Source organism: Pinus tabuliformis, chromosome 9 (genome assembly GCF_031772625.1).
Source record: "Pinus tabuliformis cultivar Carrire ecotype Pingquan chromosome 9, CPIR1, whole genome shotgun sequence".
NCBI lineage: Eukaryota > Viridiplantae > Streptophyta > Pinopsida > Pinales > Pinaceae > Pinus > Pinus tabuliformis.
The window spans coordinates 1644168379-1644189520 of NC_142307.1; positions in this window are offsets into that span (position 1 = coordinate 1644168379).

Consider the following 21142-nt stretch of genomic DNA (forward strand, 5'->3'; position numbering starts at 1 on the left):
ACAAAAAGTCAAAATGTCACATGTGTCTACAAAGTGACTAGCCAATCACTGGTGGTGCTCCCTATACGACACCACTGCACGGGCTACCTTGCGCAAAAATCTCCTCAACGGTCCAGGGACCGCGACTACGTAGCGCTGAAGTCTGATAGGAATATCATCCATAGAAGTCTCTGGTATATCCGCCGTCAGACGCTGTAGATCATGCTCCAACTCAGTCAGTACCTCTGCAGCCGCCGCGTCCTGTGGGGCCGGTACCGGTGCAACTGGATGTCTCCTCTTGAAAGGCCGGAGGTTGGCTGGACGCTGTGGACCAACATCTGCATTTTGAAAATTTTACTGTCAGTTTGAGACGATATATATAAAAAACAAAAAAAATACATAATTTGAAAACTCGTGAAAAATAAAGTACCTCTGTCATCCCATTGTTCTCCCTGTGGAAGAACCATGTCCGGATCACCTCGAAAATCTATTCCGGCATACGGAAAGTCCTGAATCGCGAACACCTGGTCCTCTAACCAGTGAAAATAACTGTCAGTAAATCGAACAACTGCCGCACCCTCGTCCGGATGCCGGGCCATCACCGCAACCCATCGTACCAGCTTTGGCTCCTGAGGACCCGAAATATCAACAGTGAAATGTTGAGGGATCAGCATTGGGATCCTCTCTAAGGCAAAGCTCACAACTATAGGCCCATATCCAAAGGTCTTTAGTCTCCCGGTCTTTGCCTTGGTCAGTTGGGCTTTCAAGTTAGCCAACAGCGCATCACACCAGTTGAAAATGGTGCCTTGGAGACAATCAATTGCCATTCGAAATTGAGACCCAGTAGCAATATGTAAAGTGGCTGAGCCACAAATCCTGGTCACAGTGAAAGCTAAGACCATGAGTTCACGTTGAGAGACATATTTGATCTCTATGCCTTTCTTATGCTCTCGATCAGGTAGGCACCAATCTGCTCGGAGACTATCAAGGGATTGGCCACCCGGCCTAGTCCCAGCCAGATTGAGTTGCTCACCTCTGTTTGGCAAGCCAGTGAGAAAGTAAATGTCAGCAGGCTCTATCTCGAGTTGTTGCCCGCCGATATAAAAGCATTGCTCTTGAACATTCCATCTCTCGACCAGCCACTACAAGAATCTTACCTGAGCTCTCATACCGGGTATGGACCAGTATTTGTATAATCCACATCCTCTTAGGGCATCGAGGGAAGGTTGATGATTGATTGCAGCTTCATCAACCTCCTCATGCTCTCTTTCTCTCCAATCCAGCATGATAAGTGCCCTACACATGAATAAACAGGCATTAAAATTAGTTTTGGGAAATTTCAATGGTTAGTTTGGGAGTTTGGGGTTTCAAAACCCGCGTTTTGCGGAGGACGCACCCCGCGTTTGGCGCACAGTGCGCCGGGACGCAGGTGGCCTGAAGGTAACCTGCGTCCCCCGACCTTTTCCCTGTGTAGGAAAAAGTCGGGGGACGCAGGCCAGCCTTTAGGAAACCTGCGTCCCCCGCAGGGCGGTTTCCAAAACCCAAAACCCCCCAAAAATAAAAAATGAAACCTAAAACAAAATTCTAAACGGATGAAATTGACAAGGAGGATGTTGTGAAATACCTGGAAGAGACGGCGTTCGATTCTAACGGTCGGATTTTCCGCAGCGACCACGGGAAGTTTCTTGTCAAAAGCTCCTTTTTCAACCTCAACAGTCAAACGGTAAAAATGACATGGTAAAAAGTCTTTTTATAGGTTTTTTGGATGAATTTGTTCATTTTTCACCATGGAAAGGTGTTTTTCGATGAATTTTTGCCTATCTTAAACAGGTATGAGTAATGTGTCGCTTTTGTGCAGGACAAAGGAACTTAGAGGGAAAATTGTAATTTTTTCACAAACAAAATATCAGAGTCATCTTTTAAGCCCTTTTCTGACTCCTAAAACATGAAAAGATTGCCGAGCGTTTCTTTTACACTCGTTAAAACGGAATTAAAAGACGGTCCCCTTATAGCTCTTTTCTGACCGTAAAATCAGGAAAAGATTGTCGTGTTTTTGTCGTTTCAAACTCGATACGGAAATAAAACGACGTGTCCTTGATCGCTTTTTACTTTTCAGGTCAGTGACACTAATTATGAAAGTACTCCTTGGTCGCAAGATCAAGCGGTTCCCCCAGGTATTATTTTATACTTTTTCGGGCTTGAGGGACACAAATTTACGAAAAAGTTCAACTTGGAGTTTCCTTAAGTTTTTCAGACTCTAAAATTGAAAAACGCTGAGTTTCTCCTATACTGGGCTCGTTAAACATTTCACAGTAAAGGACCTGTTCAATTACAAACAGGAACGAACCACTCCTTCCTAGGGTTCGAATCAAAACTGGGTTGGACTCATCCGAAGGATGAGCTTATAATCAAGCATATGTTATCCTCCTCAAGCTTGTTAAAAATAAAGAGGTACTTGCCAGAAATGGTGGGGGAAAAGAGAGAAGAATGAGCCTATTTGTTACCTTTTGTCTCAGAAGAAACTTTATTACCACTCTTAGACACGACACTTTTCATTCACCTGGGTTGGGAAATCTTTTACCTCACAGTCAATCAAACCACTTTTGAAAGTCTTCAACCGGGTTCCGGGGATTAACTTTGAGTTATTCAGCACCAAACCATCTGTCGTGTCGTTATGTGTCCAAGAGGTCTGCAAACAAAACTTTCATCTGCAAAATACTTGTCATCCATTTGACCATCCCTGAGTCAGTCCTTACAGCAGTATTTCTTCAACTTGAACAATGATTTCGTGTTGTGGGCTTGCCCGCAACGGGTCACTTTCTATCGACATCAGCACATTATCTAGAGAGATGACTTAGAAATCGTTAGTGCCTTGAAGTCTGCATGCATCAATGGCAGGTTTCTCGCTTTTGACGTCAGTTTACATCATTGACTTTCGATCGAAGGATTCCGTGAAATGTTTGACATCAACTCATTCATTCACATCTCATGGATTGTACTGGGTACTTTGAGAACCATTGACATTACTGGTGGTCTCTCTCACGCTTGTTAACAGTTCACATCATTGACTGGTAATCAAGTGGTTTCTACCATGTTCGACATCGACTCATTTATTCGCATGGCTAGAATCGTACCAATTCGAGAAGTAGGAATGAAGACCCTGGATCAAATCTTTACCATCCAGGCTGCGAGGAGTTTTGTATTCATTATCTAAGTAGACTAATCATAAACAGATGGCTGTGCCCATACTGTGTCTACAAAAGTCTATGATTATGATGTACTGCAAAATCATTCCTGTATCAGAGTAGTTAGTCTGTTAGTTAAAGTTTTTATCTGAGTATGGGAATGCCTACCTCAGTGATGATATAATCTTATCCATGTATTTTGTGCTGAAAATTGCAGGTTCCAACCAGGTTCTCCACGAGATAATCCTCGAAATGATAAAGCGCTTCACCCTTCCTAGATAATACAAAACCCTAATCTATTCCAGGCTTCGCACTTTAGGGGGCAATCTGTTACACTAAAAATTGTCACCATGGCTATTTACAGTTGGTATGGCTCTATCAACAGTCATACTACCCTCTTGAGCAAGTCTTATGCCTCTACTATTCATGTCAAACTCCAAGAAAGAGAGAAAGTCTTTATAAACATGTTTATCTCTAGGTACGCAGGTTCTCTCAAGCCTTGCCTGCGGGTACGCACCTTTTGTTCATAAGGTCTGCGTCCAAGGACGCTTTGTATCTAAAGGGGCAGGTGCGTCCCTCTGAAAAGGTTAAAATGCGCAAGTTTTATCTTCAAAAACTTACTTGTGGTCATTTCTAGAGCATTCTAGAAGGTTGTTTGATGTGTATTGAGCGCCTCCAGATGGTTCATGCACTCCTATCAAAGAGGAACTTATCCCATCAATAAGGGAGTGATCCCATCCAAAGAGGGGACTATCCCATTGATGGTGGACCTGATTAACTTCCTCTTGAGCACTATAAAAAGAGGCATTGAGCCAGAAGGAAAAAGGTTGAAAGCTATAGATTTCTAAGGGTAAATGCTGCAGGAATTAGGACTCCCATTTAGAAGCTTGTGAGGAGAGATTGTCATCTTTACTTGTTCTATTTGGAAGTGGGTGAGCTTTGTCAAAGTAGAGGAAGACTCTTGTGGACCCTGGAAGGAGCTTGCACAACACCAAGGCTCAGGTTGTAATGGTTCCTTTTGATTACCTTTAAAGCAAATTGGTCCATTCTTCTCAATAACTTGTTGTTAATGGGTTATTTCATGTACTCCTTGGTCTATGTGTTGAATATGCTTTGTTTTATGTTATAATCAGGTGCTATTTAATTGTTTGACTGTTGGTGATTACAGGTTTTGGAGAAAAGGAGGAGCTCATCCAGATTAACAAAGCTTGGACTTCTACAACAACGTTTGGACAAAGGTAAGAACAAAACACTTGATTTCTCATATCATAATGTATGTTTAGAGAAGGATAGCTCCAGTTTGTTTTGTTTGTCATTAGAATGTCTTAGACTTATAGGAAGGTTAGTTGTGTCCGCACCCTTGACTGATTCCCTGTGACAGTCCCCCATTCAAATCTATGAGGAATGCCTTGTTTCGGACAGGGATAGGTCGTCCATGTCCCCTGTGGGTATCTTTCCGCCTCTGAGGGTTCATGCTCTGGCTCACGGTGCAACCTGCCGATTGCCTGCTTTGCGTAGTCGTCGTGTGCCTTTTCCGCCGTCTCTACTGAGGAAAACCAAACCCTTAAACCCTCGAAGAGAGGCCCGTGGGTGACTGGAAGGGTTTCTTCTGGTTCAAAGCACGCCCAAAACAATCCATCATTTGCTAATCCATTCCTTCCGCCTTTCCTGAGTTCTTTTGGGGGTTCAATGTGGCCTTTCATGCGTTTCCTAGAAGAGGTCCAAATGTACGCTCCTATTCCAACCACTAGAATGTACAGGACCGGGCTCTGGCTGCATGCAAGGTTTTCGCGGGTTACTCTATCGAGATCGACCAGTGTGTCGGCGCCCAACTCAGGTTCAAAGCTCTGATGAACCCTAGCTCCACGAGCCATCCTCGTTCCTCCTTCCCAATGTGAGTGAAACTCGGGATCTTTGGGAGCGAAGTCGGCAGGACTGGCCACATGGCCATTGATGGCAGCGTCGAAACTTCCTTCTTCGATTAAATCTGCTTTGAAGAGCTTGAGCTTCTCCCCACCTTCTGAAATGTCCAGGAGATGCTTCACCTTTGCCTTGTACTCAGGATCGCTCACTATACTATGGATAGTGTGGCCTTTTCTGAGCACGCACACAAACGTTGCAAGACAATCTTTACCATTCATAGTTGCAGCGGCTATCGTCCCCCTGCAAATTAAATAATACCTCAAAATATTATATTAGTCTTTTGCGGTCAGATCTGATCACATATTATTAATTTAATTTCATATATATAGTAGGCTAATTTACAAATATAAAAAATGGACAGATTTAAAAAAAAAAAAAAACTAAATTTTTTATTTTTAAGCATCAAACCTGGCGGGTATTGAGCAAAACCATTTTATTTTTCCGAAACGCGAGTAATCCAAAACCTCAATTACTCTATTCATTACTGCATTCAATTCCCTAGTCCAACGTTGAGGGCGACAAACAAAATCAAATTTTCTCTCAAACACGAGTATTCCAACGCTCCACGAGTCTATTCATCACTGCATTCAGATGTGGCACAAGCGGTTTTTTTTCCAACATGAAAAAAACGTTTGTTTTGTATTATAATTGAAAAATTCAAAAATTCAAAAATTTTGGATTTTTGCAGCGGATTTCTCGGTATAGTTTTTTTTTTTTTATTTATCCTACATTTACACAATCTTTATATTCATCTTTCAGATCATCAATACCGATCATCAATACCATGTGTCACTAAAACAGCTATATATACCATATACAAAAAAGAAAAAACATATAATATTTACTTATCTCTTCTAGCAACATCTTTCTTTTTTGGCACTAGTGTGTATATAAAAAAAGAAAAGTATCACTTTATCAACAAATGTGTATATAAAAAAAAAAAAAAAACACCTCTTGCGCCAACCTCCTTTTTCATTATCCAGCGCACATAGTAAGTGTCCCCATCTTTAGTTGGATGTTCATACTATGTAAAACATCTCTTCCGGCAACCTCCTTTTTTTTGGAAACAGTAAAATGTGTTCATTATCCAGCGCACATAGTAAGTGTCCCCATCTTTAGTTGGATGTTCATACCATGTGGTGCCTCGAGAAGACCCATTTTGGACATGTGGCACTAGCGGTTTATTTTGCATAACCCTGGTCCCGGAGGTCTTCTGCCTTGTTCGTTTCCATCAACCACAAATTTTTAGCTTGCGCGGTTATGTTTAGGGTTGTGGGTGCCATTGAATTATGAATCACATGTAAATATTTTAATTTCTCAAAGCAATATACTCATGCGCGTGCATGAATTGCTCAAATTTTCAAGTCCCTTTATTTTTCATGAGCTTTTGTATTCAATGCGTATTAGATTACTAGGAGAGATCGCGACCAGCACTTTGCAGATGTAGATATTTTATATTTGATTCCACCGCACATTCATAAGTGGACAGTATTTTGCATTCATTAATTTAATTTAATCATAAGCTGAACTAAATTCCAGAATTAGGAAAATAAGAGCATCATTTGAACGATTTATAAAGTAATATTTGCATGTCGCTGTTACACCACGAAATAATGAGTAGAGTATTTTAATATAATTTATGTTTTGACATTAGCATATCAATTCATATAAAATATTATATAAGTTTGACATTACCATACTAAATTCATGTACATGCATTACGACATATTCTTTTAATTCTCCGTGAATTTCTCAAAAATTCAATGCAGTGATAATAATGAAAAGAATCATACACCACGAAATAATGAGTAGAGTATTTTAATATAATTTATGTTTTGACATTACCATATCAATTCATATTAAATATAATATAAGTTTGACATTACCATATTAAATTCATATACAAGCATTATGACATATTCTTTTAATTCTCCGTGAATCTCTCAAAAATTCAATGCAGTGATAATAATGAGCAATTGAAGGGAATCTTATATTATAAGAAATTGGAACAACACTAATATGAGTAACAACGGAGATAATGATGGAACATATTATATCGAAATTGTTAATATATTGTTATAATTTTCAAAAAAAAAGTTAATTTTTTTTAAGCTTAAAAAGACAAGTTTTATTATAATCTATGGAGCCACAGTAATATTAGTAATAATGGAGAAAATGATTGAAAATATTATATTGGTTAATTTATATTGATAATAACATAATTGTTATGTCGTATAAGGTTATTAAATTAATTTTAATGTTTTAGATTTAAAAATACATAATATAAGGTTTTTTCTAAAATAAATATTGAATAAAAAGTTTTTTCTTAATTAAAAAACTTGTATAATTTTAAATATATTAAAATTAGTATCTTATAGGTATACGTAAAAGGAGATGTTTTATAAAAAAGTTTATTTCTCTTTACATTTTATATATATATATATATATATATATATATAATATTTTGATTATTGTTATAATTTTTGATACCAATATTATTTTAATAGCAAAATTTTGAGTCTTTACATATTGAGATTTTTATGTAAATTTTAATTGAGCTATATTTATTTTTCATGCCAACTTAGCTATATGTAATTGTACTAAAGTTTAAATGCATCAAGTGATCTTAGGAAGTGATCTTAGGAAGTTTTGTTTTTGGTAGTGTTTAATTTTTTTATATATTAATTATTTTATCATAACTATGTTTTTAATTAGGAAAGAAAAACTTATATAAAGATGATAAAATATAGGGTATTTCTTTATATTTTAAATTTATAAGGAAAATGCTAGAAAACATTCACAAAAATAATTCAATTATAAACATCAAAACGCTTACTTTACTATACATCTAACATTGTTAACATTAAACAAATAATAAAAGTTAACTAAATTATAACTTTATTCTAATATATAATTTAGTTATTTTTTATTATTTGTTTAATGTTAACAATGTTAGATGTATAGTAAAGTAAGTGTTTTGATGTTTATAATGGAGTTGTCTTTAGTGCAACTTTTTGGAAGCTTTTACAGTAGGTTTTTCCAGTAAAAATTCTCTAAAATCTGGCAGGAATTTATTGAAATCACAAGCTTGATGGGTAATCCTGTGCAATCGAAGTGCCCTAGGGGTTTTCCATGGTGCTAGATCCATATATATAGTAAAAAACTAGTTTAAATAACACAAATCAAAATTTCACCTCAAATTTTTCCACTGGATAAAGTCGCCCTAAAGACAACTTCTTTCATTCTTCTATATATGAAAAAAGCATGTAACAAGATTTTTAATTATGGAATTCATTATACATATCACTTTGTTAATATTAAAAAAATAATAAAAGTTGCCTAAATTATAACTTTATTGTATTTTTTAACTAATAATTATTATATATATATATATATATATATGAAATACAACTCATTTTATTATGGAGATTTTTAATTTGTATATAGATGTTGCAATATTACGATTTATCAATATCACATGCCAAAAAACCATAACTCATTTCATATAAATTTTCTAATTAATCAATTTAATTGATGATGATGATTATGATAGTTAATGTCCATTGACACCAAACTTTGGTCTATCTGACCTAAAGAAACAAATTATTTACTTTGATTTAAGATTTTATTCCTATGCTCAAAAAGCTTGGGGAGAAGCCTCCCGAGCTCACTATAATTTTGACATCCTAAAAGGCTAGGAATGTCAGTGTTGCGATAGAGATTATGAAACTGAGATCTAATGTGGTTGTACATGGGGAACTCTAAGAGGAAGTGGTTTTCATCCTCGATGTTCCTATTCTCACAGAGATGGCAGATACTTTCCATCCATGGTGTTTGAGGAACTGCCCAACGACCTATTTCACTATGGAGCTCATGAGATTTCATTCTAATCTTTGCTATATTAATTTTCTTCTTTCAGCTAGTTAAAACAGAGACATACTTTTGATCTTCTAGGGTGGAGTTGATGACTTTCTTATAATAACTTAACTTTCGTTTAGCTGCTAAATCATTCTCACACCACATTTTTTGTTTGAACTTAGAAGTAACAATATTTTTAATATTATTAATTTTTTGCAATGCATCATTCTCATTGATCTCCCAATAGTTTAACTAGGCCCTCGTATCTTTATACCACCCCCGCTTGAGCCTTAGGTGGTTTTGGCTAGAATTTAAAGCTAGCTTAGGAAGTCTATGGTGTTCTATGCTATTGAGTTTGTGCTTGTACACCAGAAGCCTAGTCATAGCTAGACTCTCGATAGGGGGAAGACCTACTTCTATAAGGAGAATAGGATAGGGTGTATTTCTTTTAATTTTTAGGTTATACTTTATAAAACGCTTCTGTATTTGCTCAATCTTTCTCCAAGATTCTCTAGAGATGTTGTAACCCCAGACCTCACATCCATATAAGATAACAGGAGTGACTAAAGTTTCAAAGAGGAACTTCTTTCTATCCCACATTACGAGGTTTGCCTTTTTACAATTATTTTGATGACCAAAATAAGTTTTCGACCCCCCATTAATCCTTTTCTCAATGCTACAGTTCGAGTTGAGCTTGTGATGAATATCAATTCCTAGGTAATAAAAGAGCATAATTAAGTTGGAGAAAAATGTCAACCTTTTATTTGTGAATACTACTAAGAATACTTAGCGTTCATTTGTTAGTACTACTCAAAATATTCCATAGAAGTTAAATCACCCAATAAGTTTTTATGAGTAAATTAAGCCCTATTTCAAAATAAACATGTGTATTTGAATAATTACAATATATTATATAATTTTAATACTTGAAATGAATAATTTTATATAATTAATCAAATTTTAAAGTTTAAGATTTAAGTAAACATGTTTTATTTTATTAAATTTTTTTATGTTATAGTTGTGAATTTATTTATGATTTTTTTCTTTGGTTAGTTTGACCCATAGAGATTTGAACTTTGAATCTGATTGTTTACATAATACTTTATATCATGGTGATGGCCATGGTCAACTAAACTACCAAATAAAATTAATATTTTTATGCATTTAAAAAATAAAATTTAAATAACAAACAAATTATAACCTCAATAAAAACTAAGTAAACAAATTTAAATGAAAAATGAAAAATAAAACAAATATTATATTTTTTATCTTTCTTTAAAGCATAATTTTTAATGGAGTTGTCTATAATGCGACTTTTTGGAGATTCCAGTGACGGAATCCAGCAGAAGAAATTGAGGTTAAATCTTGATTTGTTGCAGTTAAAATGGTTTTTTAATTGCATATTTTGATTCAGCACCCTGAAAAACCCCTGGGACGCTTTCATTGTGCAGAAACTAGCTATCAAACTTGCCATTCCAATAAATTCCTGCCGGATTTCGACAGGAAAAACCCGCCGGAAAGACTTTCAAAAAGTTGCGTTATAGACAACTGCATTTATTCCAACAATAATAAAATAATACATCTTCCTAAAAACTTTTTAAAATACTAAATTCCTTCCCACATATATACATACATATATATATATATATATATTACAACTCGATAAATGATAAACCCTAGTCTTATAAAATAAAATAAAAAATAACTTTAAAAACCATTGAAAAAAATTGCATACTCTCACTTATAAAACATGATCCTTTGCATCTACGAATCAACCAAACAAAAAAGTGAATGAGAAAAAGCTCACATACATTTATAAAACATGACAGAGTCCTTTAAAATGTGCAGATCGTTAACCCCATGCTACGACTTCGAAACATATTGTTCGAATGAATTTAGAGAGAATCGATATTTGAATCTTCACCCTTTTATTTATTTTATCTATATATAAAAGAGACCAATGTCTACCAAATGTCATTAGCCAATTATAAAAAGAATTTAAAATTTAAACATCTCAATATCAAAACTTCTATAAATGACTCCTCGTTTATATTCTAAAGCATTATCATGACCTTCTCTGGCCCTTCACAAATAATGCATCTGGATATGCGTGGATCATGTTTTTTGTTTTGAAATGAAATCTTAGTTTGTGAATACTGAAAATTAAATTATTTTAATATATTTATTTAAACAATTTAAATTCCTTAAAAATATAATATTTTTTAAAATAATAAATATATAAATAATTTCAGTAAATATAACATTATCAATCATGAAATGGGCTTTCGAGTACGTAGATTTACATTTACACAATTACGAAGTTTAAATTTAAATATTCTATAGAATCACTTCATCAAAATCTAAACGCATCTCCCAAAATACTAATTCTGGCTACTTCGACTCGTTTAATTTACTCATATTAAAATTTACGTTTTAACGTATTCCCAAGATGTGGCACCCATCAATAAGTGAAGTATCTTTCACATTGTTCAATGTGGTAATCATGAAGCAATATCAGTTATATTGAGGACTGAATCCAAAATGGGGATCCTGCCAGTTTGAACAGCTCAACAAACAATTGAAAGGTGGATCTCCCCGTATAAAGTCAAATTAGGCGATGTATGGATAACGATATTAATATGAGTGCAGCCTCTTTTCGCATTAAAATATGAAAAATATCTGCTATCACATTCTACACGCATATTCAAATGTGTAAGTTGACGGGTTAGAAGTCTTTTGGAGGTTAGAAGTAGATCTGGACGGAGTCGATTGGACGTCTGTAGGAGAAATTGCTTTATTTTGTATTTTTAGTCCCTGCCATCTAGCATGGACGAGAGTAATCAGAATAGATGGTGAAACATTAGTTTATTTTGAAATTAGGTTAGAGATTTTAGATTCGCCGTGTATTTGGGTATAGTTTTTAGTTTCATTGTCTTATTTGGTCTTTTCGGCTATCATTATATATTATGATGTTGGATATGTTTCATTGTTTTGTTGTTATTTTGGGTATAGTTTTTAGTTTTCATTGTCTTATTTGGTCTTTTCGGCTATCATTATATATTATGATGTTGGATATGTTTCATTGTTTTGTTGTTATTTTTTAGGCGAGACTAATGTTAGCATTAGTTTAATTACAATAAATGTTTGCATGAAATTTTTTTATTTTTCTTTTGAATACTTTCGTGGTTTTGTATCACTGCCACATGTACTTGTAAAATTGTCATTTGTACAACCATGTACTTTCAAAATTGCGACATGTACAACCATGCAAGCCAACCTTCCTCTTTTCTTAAACGAGACATTGGTTTTCTTCTTTGCGACGAGGATGCATCCATGTCGACTCTATGCTGACAACAACCCGTAGACCATACCGTCTCCATGGCTCTGTGAAAATAAGCATGTACAATAGCGCACGACTCTATACTGTCTCCATGTCTCATGACTCTCATACCGTATCCATGGCTCTATGAAAATAAGCATGTATGACAACATACGACTACCTTCGCTTCTTAATCATCGAGCTTACTCGCATAATAACCTAAATTTGGAACGGCGGGTAGGGCTTAAAGAGGCTATGACTCAAAATATGGAAAGAATGTTAGGCGGCAGAGCCATCCCCTTTGTTACATCTTTTCCTACTACTAAAACTAGATAGCATCATATTAGCGGAAACTGGAATGGATCATCTAATATGAGAAGACACATTAGTCTGCCTTATGAGAAGATGTATTAGTTTGCCTTATCTTTGCCAACTGCTCCCTACACAATCTGCTTTGGTTGGTGCTCGGCCTAGCCTGGAGTTTGGACTCTGACATGAAGTGACAGGGTAGTGCAGTGACAGGGTAAATAACTGTTACTCATGCCATTATTACTTATGATTTTGGTGGTTATATATATGAAATTGAATCTCGTTCAGTCTCAATGAACTATAGATTCTAGGGTTGATTGGGGTACAAATGAGAGGAAAAAGCTATGAAAGGTTGGTTGGGTATATCCAAAATCAGAGAAAAAACAATGGTTTCCCCAGTTTACCCATCGAAATAAGCCCCCGTAAAAATGTATCTTACGAGCCTGTAGCTAAGATATTGGGACTTACCAGTATGTTTTTCAACACTCGTCCCTAGCAAGATGTCTATGTATGGCTTGTGAGTCTCCTGTAGACAATTTCAAACTATCCAGACCAATAGCACGTGTAATGTATGCAGTTCGAACAGGTGCCACGAGTGTTTTATTCCATAAAGACTCGGGTGTTTATTTTTACCATATATTAGGTGGACGGTCCTACCTATGGTTTTGTGCATGGATTTCGTACATGGTTTTGGGCATGATGGTTTTCTGACCATGGTATTTGGTAGATCAGGTCAAGGGAACTACATTTATGTTCTAATCCATGGTTAATGGATTGGGGTTTATGGATGCTTCGACGTGTATATATATGCATTGTAGCATTGAAAGGAATATAATGAAAAATCAATCTAGTAGTCTCGATTTTGGGATCCAAGGGAAATTCTTTGTCTATATCTGTTTTATGTTTTATGCTCTCGCCATTGTTTATTTTCTGTTTTTTTAGAATTCGTATGCAGATAATTTTTGTACGAGGTTAAAACCTACATTTGCTATTAGAGGTGTTTCGGCTTCAAGGGGACGCCTTTGCTACTGATGGGTTTTTCTCGAGCCTATGGTAGACCCTGTTCATTGGGAGATCTGGGGATCAATTCTTGTGGTGAAAGAAGATGGCGAGCAATGGAAAGATAGTGATCGAAAAATTTAATGGTCAGAGTTTTGAGTTGTGGAAACTCAAGATGGAAGATCTACTAGTGGATAAAGATTAATGGATCGTGGTAGATCTGGGTACTAAACCAATAGCAATGTTAGCTGAAGACTGGGCAAAGTTGGATTAGATGGAAAAGAGCACAATATGATTGTGTGTCTCAGATTCAGTATTGCTGAATGTATTAGGGGAAGCTTTGGCAAAGGCTTCGTCAAATAAGTTAGGGACTTTGTACCAATCTAAGTCTCCGGTGAATAAACTGTTCCTATGGAAAAACTGTATAACCTGAGGATGAAAGATGGAGACTCGATGACAGAGCATCTAAATGCCTTTAATATTGTGGTAAGAAAATTATTATCTGTTGATATTAAAGTTTTAGATGAAGATAAGTGCATCAGTTTGTTGTGTTCTCTACTACATTCATGGGATAGTCTGGTTGTTGCAATAGGTAGTAATGCAACTTCTTTGCAGTTTGAATAAATAGTCTCATCCTTGCTGTCGGAGGAAATGAGATGGAAAAATATGGAGGGCCAGAATGGTGATGCCTTGTTTGTATGAGGATGGATCCAAAACAAAAAAAAGAATAAGTCCTTGAGTGGGATATCTAAATCTCTAGGAAAACCTGCAAAGGTGCGTTGGAAATGCGAAAAGGAATGGCACTTCAAATGGGACTGTAAATCTAAAGCTCCTAAGAAAGGAAAGACATTTGATGATGCTCCTTCTGCAGAGGCGAAAACCACCTGAGATGAAGGTGGGGATGCATACTTTGATTCTTCTTCAAGTACACATGTAGATCATGAGGCATGATTAATTGACTCAGGTGCTTCCTTTCACTTCACTCCCCATAGGGAGTGGTTTTGTGAATATGAGAAATATGATGGTGTTGATGTCTTCTTAGGGGATGACCAGAAGGCTATAATCATTGCTTGCGGAAAAATCTAGTTGAAGTTGCAAGGTGGAAGGATTAGAACACTTCCGAGTGTTCTTCATATTCTTTCATTGGCCATAAATTTGATTTCTGTAAGAAAGTTGGATGGTGCAAGTGTAAAAACAATGTTGGGGAAAAACACATACAAGATGGTTTGCAGAGCACTGTTATTGATGCAGGGAGTTCAGATTAGAAATTTGCACAAGCTTAAGGGTAGCATTGTTATTGATGAGTGCAAGAGTTCTGTGGTTCCTGAAAGTGGAGCAAAAAATCTAGTGATATCTGGAGAAAAGACCATGTTATGGCATAAAATTCTTGGACTTATTGAAGAGAAGGACCTTTGGATACTTCATGGTAATGGTATATTAGAAGGTATGTCTAATTTATCTCTGGATTTTGATTTTTGTGAAAAATATGTATATGGGAAGAAGAATCGGGTGAGTTTCTTCTTTGGAGCTAAGAGGGAGAAACAAATATTAGAGTTTGTGCACAATGATATGTTTGGAACTATGTCGGTTCCATCACTCGGTAAGTATGTGTACTATGTATCATTTATAAATGACTTCTCAAGGAATAATTTAATATATTTCCTCAGGAAGAAATCTGAAGTCTTTGACAGGTTTAAAGAATTTAAGGCTTTGGCGGAAAACCAAGCAGAAAATAAGATAAAGGTGTTGAGGATAGATAACGGTGGAGAGTTTTGCAATAATGAATTTGAAGGATTTTTTAAGAAGTGTGGTATAGCATGGCAGAAAAAAAATCCATACACACCTCAGCAAAATGGAGTTCCAGAAAGAATGAATAGGAGGTTGATGAAAAATGCAAGAAGCATGCTCAGTTGTACTGAGTTAGGACAGGAATACTGGGCAGAGGCGGTGGAGACTGCATGTTACCTGGTCAACATATCACTTTCATGAGCATTGGAGGATAAGACTCCACAAGAGGTATGGATTGGTAAGAAACCTTCTCTTTCACATATGAGGGTATTTGCACTACAACAAAACAGGCCATTTGCGCCAGATTTAGCACTGGATTTTAGTGTATTTTTTTTCTAGTTAGGATGAGAAACCTGGCGCTAAAACTGGCTCTATTGTACAATTCTTAAAACTTCCTTTTTGCGCTAGATTTTTCATCCTTTTTTACACCATATTTTGCATCCTCTTTTACATCACATTTTGCATCAGGATTTGCATCTAGTTTTACGACAGGTTTTACTTCTAGTTTCGCGCCATTTTTTTCATATGCCTTTTCATCGATTTTTACTTCCTATTTTGTGCCATTATTTTCTTTTAGTTTTATTCCATCATTTGCATCAAGTTTTACACCATATTTTGCATGAAATTTAATGCCTTCTTTTGCATCTACTTTGTGCTAATTTTTGCATCTAGTCTTATGCCAATTTTTGCTTATAATTTTGTAACTATTTTTGCATCTGGTTTTGCACCATTTTTTGTGCATATTTTTGCATTATTTTTTGCATGAAATTTTGCATCCTTTTTGGTGTCTAATTCGGCATCTTTTCCAACATCCAAATTTTCATTGTTTTTTCTTCCTCATTTTGTGTCCACATTTGCATCTCATTTTGTGCCTAGGTTTGAGTATAAATTTGCATCTAGTTATGCATCATTTTTGGCATCCAATATGGTGTCCTTCGTTTCACCATTTTTTTAGCTCAATTTTGCATCCCAATTTTACACCATTCTTTGCATCCTCATTTGGCGTCTAAATTTGCATCCTTTTTTGTTTCTTTTTAACACCCAACATGTCATCCCCTTTTGAATTCAATTTTGTGTCTAGTTGTGTTTCCTTTTTTGCATCTAGTTTAGTGACCATTTTTGCGTCCTTGTTTGCACCCTGGGTATCCTTTTTTATGTCTTGTTTTGTTCCCTTTTGTGTCTACTGTTGCATATTTTTTTAGTTCTAGTTTAAAATCCTGTTTTTTTCCTTGTTTGCTTCTTGTCTTGATGCATAGTTTAAAATCCAATTCTACTTACATTTTTATAGTGTACTTTTTTTTCCAGTTATGACCCCCTCTATGGGTTTATTTTACTGATTTCAATTACATAGTGATATATATTACAATTTCTAAATATCATTAAATAATATATCACAATTAAAATTGATAACATAATTTTTGTAAGTAAATTTAAAGGAAATTGAAAACATCCATCCAAGAAATAACAATATCATCATATATAAGAATTCTCTATAAAAAAATCATTGACAATTTTTAATAAACATATATGACTACCAAATCAACACCTATCATAGATATCATTATTCTAAGGTAAATTTACAACATCCATCCATAAATAGTAATGCCATCATACATAATAATTCTCCATAAAAAACATTGACAATTTTCAACACATATATAAAGTAATAATATAATACTAATAATATCATGGTCATCTTTAATCAAGTCAACTAAAATTCAAATGTGTGATTGCATAGATCAAAATATTTCATGAATATCATTATTCTAAGGTAAATTCAAAACATTTATCCAAAGATAATAGTATAATCGTACATAATAGCTCTCCATCAAAATACCGTTGATAATTTCCAAAATGTACATAAGGCATATAAAATTTAATCTTATAGTAGTGATATGTGGTGAGCAAGCATTGAGTTGATCACGCTATTATTCAATAAATGAAACCTTGAACATACAAGTGGGAGAATCATATTCATAAATTTTGTAACCAAATGCCGTTGGTATCATATACATCAATTTTGTAACCAAACATTGTTTGTATCATATACATAAGGTTAACGATCTTGTAAAATCATTGAGTTATGGAGAAAAGTCCAAAGGCTTCCATATGCTTTGGACTATATCTGGTGGTGGTGATGCCTCAGGCGTCTGATTTTAAGGTGTTTCTACTACTTCCATTGGTATTGAAACCTCAAATACAAGATCTAGAGGAGAGGAAATAGGTGAGCTAACCAATGGAGGAGAAGAAACCAACGTAGTAGAAGTGAGACATCGAATACAGTGGGGATATGAGCACGACATATACTTGATATATGGAGGGGTTGAGATATGGAAAGGCCTCAACATGCACATATCCTTGTGCAATAGGAGAATCCACTTGCAAATTCTAATGATGCAGCTTTGAATAGTGGAAATGCAAAAGCATAACATTAAAATGTTCCATGCCTTTCCCCTCCACTATGAATCTATTTTTCTCATGTGTGAATGCATTGGATGGACCTGCATTATTAAAACACTTGTATTAGTTGTTAGGTAATAATGATATGGATTACTATATACCATGGTGATCATTAAAATAAAATATATATAACCATTCAATATTGCTATTCAATATAACTACGATGATTCTATATTATATAGTGAATGGGTTAAGTAGATTCATTGAACTACAACTACTATGGACATATGCATTTCACAACAATAAAAACTAGAGTAAGTGGATGAAACTTGGTGCTCAAACCATAATGCTCCTTTTTCTTCTGAGTTATGGAGCTCTTATCGATGTTAAACCTGCATTATGAAAACCCATGCATCGGAGTCATAGATCTAGCTATGGATATATGAATCTCACAACAATAAAATATTTTTATCAAAACTCATGTAGTATTGCTGGTGTACTTGCATTATCAAAACTTGGGTATTAAGGAAATAGATCTAGCTATGGATATATGCATTCTAGAACAATAAAAATCCTCTATCTAAAAACCTTGTGTTAGATATGGATATATGCATTCTAGAACAATACAAATCATCTATTAAAAGCCCTTATGTCAAAGAATTAGCTATAGAAATCACTTGTATTGTCGAATTAGATCTAGAAAACCTCTGTATCAATGAACTGGATCTAGCAAACCCCTCTATCAGAAAAACTAGATATAGCAAACACATGTATATGTGAACTCGATCTAGCAAACCCTTCTAGCAAATATCTGTATTAGGAAACTGGATCTATCAAGCCCTGTATGAGCATCTGTATGAGCGAACTAGATGTAGAAAATGGATATATGCATTCCACAAAAATAAAAACCCATATATTGAGAGAGTCTATAGACATATAAGGAGGGAAAAAAGAGAGTAGGAAGGAAATTTAACAAATGAGGAAAAGACCATAATCTAAGGAAATTAAAAAATAAATAAATAAATGAGGGAAAAAGAGGAGAAAAAATAATTATTAATTATTTAATTAAAAAAAATAGTATTTCCTATTTTGAATACATAATATCTAATTTAAAACCATTTTATTTCTAATTTACTTATATATTAGCCCTACTATTTAACCTTATTTATTGAACTATTGATAACCTTATTTTCATTCAATTTAAAAATGTTGTTTTTAATAATGGTTTCTAATAATTTATTATATTTATATTTATAAAAGAGATATATATATGTTCTTTTAATTTTTTTAAATAATTTTTTGTTTTATTAGTTTTTTTGGACTAATTAAAGTTAACTTTTCTTTTTTACTTTTGTATACATAATATCTAGAGCATTTAACATTGTTTATAGCACTTTTCATAACTTATTTTCATTTAAATTAGAGAAGAATGTTCTTGCTTCTAATAATAATTTCTAATACTATAATTTTAATATATTCATCTTTATAAATATTTATATTTTTAATACTTATATTTTTCCTTATGTTATTTTTTATTATTTTAATGGTTTTATATGTTTAAATTATTTTATTTTATTTTATTGATTTTTGACTAATTAATGTTGACTTTCATTTTTATTTGATTTTTCTTTTGAATTCAAGCATTTTCGCATTATTTATTTCCACCATCTATGTCATGATGATGAGTTTGAAACATTGACCCCAAAAATATTGTTGTGATTAATTCGAAGAAGTCATTCTCTTAAAAAATATTCTGGATTATATTAATATTTAATTTCGATATCAACATGATTTTTCATTCTTAGGTTAATTTAGGTTGAAGGTACATTCTCATTATCTAAATTACAAAAATATATATTAATTTAGGTTGAAGATATATTCTATTTTTCTAAATTATAGAAGTAGAGTAGGGTAAAATTAATATTAATTTAGGTTATTCTATATTTGTAAAATACAAAAGGAGATTGTATTGATTAAAATATTTATGTTTACTTTTATTCTACAAAGCATAGAGAAGGATTGAACTTTTAGTGATGTAAACCTCTTTTTGAGTCCAAAATTTAAAAAAGATTTGCACCTTGAGAGATTTGATCCCTCTCGACACACTTGGAATTAAGATATATATATTCATTGGTTTTATCAAATGCCAAGAGGGATCAAATCTCTTGAGATGCAGACTCATTTTTAGTGAAAATTTTGAGAAAATGTCGAAATATGTGATCCCTCTTGATACTTAATGGATTCGTATTTAAGATGGACATATGCTTGTTCTTTATAATACTATTTGTATTATATATAAATTTCACATCTCTATCTATACAAAATCTTATTATTAATTTTATTATAATATTTATAATACATATAACTACATACATGTAAAGGGAATTTTATAGACACGTTTTATTGGTATTTTTATTTTATTTTTTAATGTAATTAGCATAGCATAAAGTATATATAAAGAGGGAGTGTGCACATGATTAGAAAAAGAGTTTATTGTAAGTATTAGGTTATTATATGTTTACTAACTAAATTTAAGTTTTAAGTTTTAAAATGTCATACTTCCAAATATGAATCTCCCCTCGATGGAATGACTAAGACATGCCAAGTCGGAGAGTGCATGGCCATCATCCCATCAAGCACTCACATAGGAGGATGTGGCCATGCACCCTCTCTAATGTCATTAACAAGCCATCATGAAGTTGCTTGGAGGATCATTTGACATCACTCCAATTTGGTGTTAGATCCCTCTGGAACTAGTATTCATTTAATGGTTGCAACTGAGTTGAAATTAATATTATTTATGTTGGTGGGGTATGTATTTCTAGAGCCATCATTGGTTTCATTATCAACCTACAAGCCTCTGCAGAACACTCATAATTTGTACGAATGGCCATTTTCTCCAAGAACTAGTCATAATTTGCATAAGGGAGATGTTAATTCAAGCTACAAGGCCTTGTAATGTATTCAATTATTAGCAATCAAGGGCTATTATTGGTCAAATAAAATAATTCCATATGATTTTTTCTCTAGGGATACTACTTTAACTGTGTATAGTGGATAATTTTATACCCTTTGTTGTTTCCTTTATTTATATTGTTCTCTCCCAGTGCATCCCCTAGGCATCAGTTACATTGTTTTCTCTTTTCTTTTTTGTCGTGTCAAATCTAAACCCATCACTTAGACTATTATAGTTAGGTTTGGGTAGGTTTCTCCTTCACTTTAGATAAATTTTTCAAGTAAGGAACAATCCTTCTCCTTTAAGCTCTTCTCTGAATCCATCCTTGAGAAAATCCCTCATCTCCCAAGTTCCTCTCCCCCTTGGCTTCCAATAGCCTTCACTTCCATCTCTTAAGCAAACATTCATATTTCAGTAAGTTTGTGT